Genomic DNA, 5,269 nt, shown 5'->3' on the forward strand with positions numbered 1-5,269 from the left:
ACACCTCTCGCGTACCAAGGAGCGCCCTCTGCTGGAGTATGGTGTGAGCTGCGGGGTGTGGCGCGCCCTCTGTTGGAGCCAATGTGTGAGCTGCAGAATGTGTTCTATGGACGCCTATGTAATGGTAAGTACAGAATAAATATACAGGGAGACCTGGGAGAGATTATTTTGCAAATTAAACAAATTACAACTCAAGAAGCTAAATCATGAGTTAGACCTGTCAGCTTTTACCCTGTCCTAAAAGGTTCACTCCAGGTCTGATCTGTATTTCATCCTTAGGCTACACCTGTGCGCAGGGCCACCATCAGGGGGATACAGGCAGTACACCTGTAAGGGGCCTGTTGGTCCCCAGGGGCCCGGATGGCATCCCCCTTTTTTTTTATGTATTTATTTTTCATCAGCACCCTTAGTCCCCCCGACCTCTAAGGGGCCCGGTGGTCACCAGGGCCCGGGGTGGCATCCTCTTTTTTTTTTTCGTCAGCACCCAAAGCCCCCCCCCACATCTAAGGGGCCCGGTGGTCCCCAGGGCCCCAGATGGCATCCCCCTTTTTTATTTTTTTCATCAGCACCCAAAGCCCCCGACCTCTAAGGGGGTACAAGCAGTACACCTGTAAGGAGCCTGGTGGTCCCCAGGGCCCCGGATGGCATCCCCCTTTATTTAATTTTTTATCTTTTTTGTTCGTCAGCACCCAAAGCCCCCCAGACCTCTAAGGGGCCCGGTGGTCCCCAGGGCCCCAGATGGCATCCCCCTTTATTATTTTTTTCATCAGCACCCAAAGCCCCCCCCCAACCTCTAAGGGGGTACAGGCAGTACACCTGTAAGGAGCCTGGTGGTCCCCAGGGTCCCGGATGGTATCCCCCTTTATTAAATTTTTTATCTTTTTTGTTCGTCAGCACCCAAAGCCCCCCCGACCTCTAAGGGGCCCGGTGGTTCCCAGGGACCCGGATGGCATCCCCCCTTTTTTTTCTCAGCACCCAAAGCCCCCCCCCCCCGACCTCTAAGGGGCTCGGGTCCCCAGGGCCCCAGATGGCATCCCCCCTTTTTTGTTCGTCAGCACCCAAAGCCCCCCCGACCTCTAAGGGGCCCAAAGCCCCCCCCCCCGATTCTTAACTTGCGGCGGCAGCACCCCCCGTTCTCAGCTCCAGGGGGCCCATGCCTGAAGCTGTGTAAGGGGCCCCAAAATTCCTGATGGCCGCCCTGCACCTCGCGTTCCGAAAAACACGAGTAACAAAAGTGCTTTAAAAAAAAACGTGTGAAGTTCAAAACCAGGAAAGGTCCTGGAGCTTCTTTTGGTGCATTTGTCGCACGTAGGACAGCCCCCGAGCGCCACAAAGGGACGCTCGCTTAGCACTTCCATTTTTAGCATTGTATTTTTTTCACTGAATAAAAGGCATTCTCTGATTGGACAAAGTGGGTATTTTGAGGTCACTTTCATATTACCCAATCAAAGAATGTTATGACCAGAGGCGTCACTAGGGGGTGGCTTCTGGGGCTATAGCCTTGAATCAAGTCTCTAGGGCAGGGGTCTCAAACTGGTGGCCCTCCAGCTGTTGCAAAACTACAAGTCCCTGTGCGGGCGTAACGTATCTGATTTAAGTTACGCCGCCGCAAGTTTTACAGGCAAGTGCTTTATTCACAAAGAACTTGCCTGTAAAGTTGCGGCGGCGTAGCGTGAATCACCCGGCGCAAGCCCGCCTAATTAAAATTAGCCGGGTAGGGGGCGTGTAGCATTTAAATTAGGCGCGTTCCCACGCCGAACGTACTGTGCATGCACCGTCCGGAAAATATCCCAGGGTGCATTGCTCCAAATGACGTCGCAAGGACGTCATTGGTTTCGACGTGAACGTAAATGGCGTCTAGCCCCATTCACGGACGACTAACGCAAACGACGTAAATTTTAAAATTTCGACGCGGGAACGACGGCCATACTTAACATTGGTTGCCCCTCATATAGCAGGGGCAACTTTACGCCGCGCAAAACTAACGTAAACGTCGTAACTTCACTGCGTCGACCGCGCGTACGTTCGGGAATTCGCGTATTTAGCTAATTTGCATACTCGACGGGGAAAACGACGGAGGCGACACCTAGCGGCAAAAAAAAAAATTGCATTTAAGATCCGACAGCGTAAGAGCCTTACGCCTGTCGGATCTAATGGATATCTATGCGGAACTGATTCTAAGAATCAGTCGCATAGATACGAAGGCCCAGATTAGGACTTACGACGGCGTACATTGCGTTGCGCCGTCGTAAGCCCTTTGAGAACCTGGGCCTTTGTGAATAAAGCACTTGCCTGTAAAACTTGCGGCGGCTTAGGATCCTCTCAGCAGAAGGTTGGGACCCAGCCAGTCGCTGGGGCCCCTCTCTTGGTTAGGATGAGGCTCCGCATGGTGCATGACCCCAGTAAAGCAGGCCACGGTGGCGGGGCCCATGGATGCGCGCACCCTGAAGGTGGATACCGCACCTGGAACTCGGGCCCCGCACAGAACAGAGCGGCCAAAAGGCAGTTGCTCAGATATACCCCCCTCCCAGCATGCCCAACGAGGGAAGAACTCCTCTGATTGGCTGCTGGGAGAAGGTGGGTCTGTCAGAACCCCTCTAGCGCCAGCTGCCGCCCGGGGGTGATAACGCACCCCCCCCCCGGAGCGCAGACTGACCTACAGGACAAATTCTGAAAATTGGCAACAGCCTAAATTTTCATAAACGGTGAATGGGAGTAAACGAATCCTCCCATTCCCACTTACTCTAGCGTAGCACCCGTACTGAAAAGGAAGGGGGCGCTACATGCAGATTGTGAGAAGCTCACAGTGTGCAGTGAAATTAGAGTAAGCAAAGTCAGTACAGAGTTCAGGATTACGCTATGTACAGAGTTCAGGATTACGCTACATATAGGGTGCAGAGTCCAGGATTAGGCTATGTACAGAGTGCAGAGATCAAGTTTATGCTACGTACAGAGATCAGCTGTGTACAGAGTGCAGAGTTCGTAGGTGTTCTATGTACAGAGTTCAGGATTATGCTATGTACAGAGTGCAGAGATCAGGAATACACTATGTACAGAGTGCAGAGTTCAGGATTACGCTATGTACAGAGTGCAGAGTTCAGGATTACGCTATGTACAGAGTGCAGAGTTCAGGATTACACCACATACAGAGTGCAGAGTTCAGGATTACGCTATGTACAGAGTGCAGAGTTCGTAGATGTTCTATGTACAGAGTTCAGGATTATGCTATGTACAGAGTGCAGAGATCAAGATTATACTATGTACAGAGTGCAGAGTTCATAGGTGCTCTATGTACAGAGTTCAGGATTACGCTATGTACAGAGTGCAGAGTTCATGGGTGTGCTACGTACAGAATGGAGAGTTCAGGATTGCACTACGTACAGAGCGCACAGTTCAGGATTACGCTACGTACAAAGTGCAGAGTTCAGGATTACACTATGTACAGAGTGCAGAGTTCGTAGGTGCTCTATGTACAGAGTTCAGGATTACGCTATGTACAGAGTGCAGAGTTCATGGGTGTGCTACGTACTGAATGGAGAGTTCAGGATTACGCTACGTACAAAGTGCAGAGTTCAGGATTACACTATGTACAGAGTGCAGAGTTCAGGATTACACTACGTACAGAGTGCAGAGTTCAGGATTACACTATGTACAGAGTGCAGAGTCCTGGATTACACTACGCACAGAGTGCAGAGTTCAGGATTACACTACGCACAGAGTGCAGAGTTCAGGATTACACTACGTACAGAGTGCAGAGTTCAGGATTACACTACATACAGAGTGCAGAGTTCAGGATTACACTACGTACAGAGTGCAGAGTTCAGGATTACACTACGTACAGAGTGCAGAGTTCAGGATTACACTACGTACAGAGTGCAGAGTTCAGGATTACACTATGTACAGAGTGCAGAGTTCAGGATTACACTACGTACAGAGTGCAGAGTTCAGGATTACACTACATACAGAGTGCAGAGTTCAGGATTACACTACGTACAGAGTGCAGAGTTCAGGATTACACTACGTACAGAGTGCAGAGTTCAGGATTACACTACGTACAGAGTGCAGAGTTCAGGATTACACTACGTACAGAGTGCAGAGTTCAGGATTACACTACGTACAGAGTGCAGGGTTCAGGGGTGTACTATGTACAGAATGCAGGGTATAGGGGTGTACTATGTACATAATGCAGGGTATAGGGGTGCACTATGTACAGAATGCAGGGTTTAGGGGTGCACACTGTGTACAGAATGCAGGGTTTAGGGGTGCTCTGTGTACAGAATGCAGGGTTTAGTGGTGCACTATGTACAGAATGCAGGGTTTAGGGTGCGCTGTGTACAGAATGCAGGGTTTAGGGGTGCACTGTGTACAGAGTGCTGAGTTTAGGGGTACATGAGAGGCAGAGTTGGCGGAATGGAGTTTTGCCACATTTTGGCTGCAGAACTGGGTGCGAGGGCTCCCATGACAAGGCCTGGTGGGCCGGATTCGTCCCACTGGCCTTGTGTTTGACATATGTGTTTTGAGTGTAATTTTGAGCTACAATCTGGTGACCCGTCAGACGCCAAGCGTTGCACGTTTTTTGAAGAAGGAACATGGTCAGCCCTGAAGAGCGGATGCGGAGCTCTGTCTATTGCTGAGTGTAATTGCAGGTTGTGCCTGTCTTCTGTGTATCTGTTCTTTAAATGGACATTTGTAAGACAAGCTGAAGACACACCCGAGCAACAGTGCTATATAATTTCACTTCCACATGGTGCAGAACTTGGCACAACCCGAGCAACAATGCCAGTCTGCGGCTGCAGAAGAAGATCCGAGTCCCGCCCCCATTCACCGGTGACCGCCGTCCTTCCTCGCCGTGAGATAGGTGATGGCAGGGCTGGACTGGGACAAAAATTTGGCCCTGGACTTCATCCAGACCGGCCCACTTTAATTCAATAAAACGCTGCCCCCCGAAAAATCACGCCCACCAAAAGACCCCTACATCCATAGAATAGAACAGAAAAGAATAGGATATAATAAAGTAAAACAGAACAGAATAGAAAATAAAAGAATAGAAAAAACTATTATACTATTTTCTATTCTATTCTTTTCTAATCAAATTTTGAATAACGGAAGAAAGTTATATTCGTTCTATTTTTTTCTATTCAATTCTATAATTTTTTCTATTCTATTCTTTTATTTATATTCTATTAATTTCTATTTTATTCTAATTCTATTTTTTTTTCTATTTGGAATTTGAATTACAGAAGATGGTTTTATAGTATTTAATAATATG

Source organism: Rana temporaria, chromosome 12, assembly GCF_905171775.1.
Source record: "Rana temporaria chromosome 12, aRanTem1.1, whole genome shotgun sequence".
NCBI lineage: Eukaryota > Metazoa > Chordata > Amphibia > Anura > Ranidae > Rana > Rana temporaria.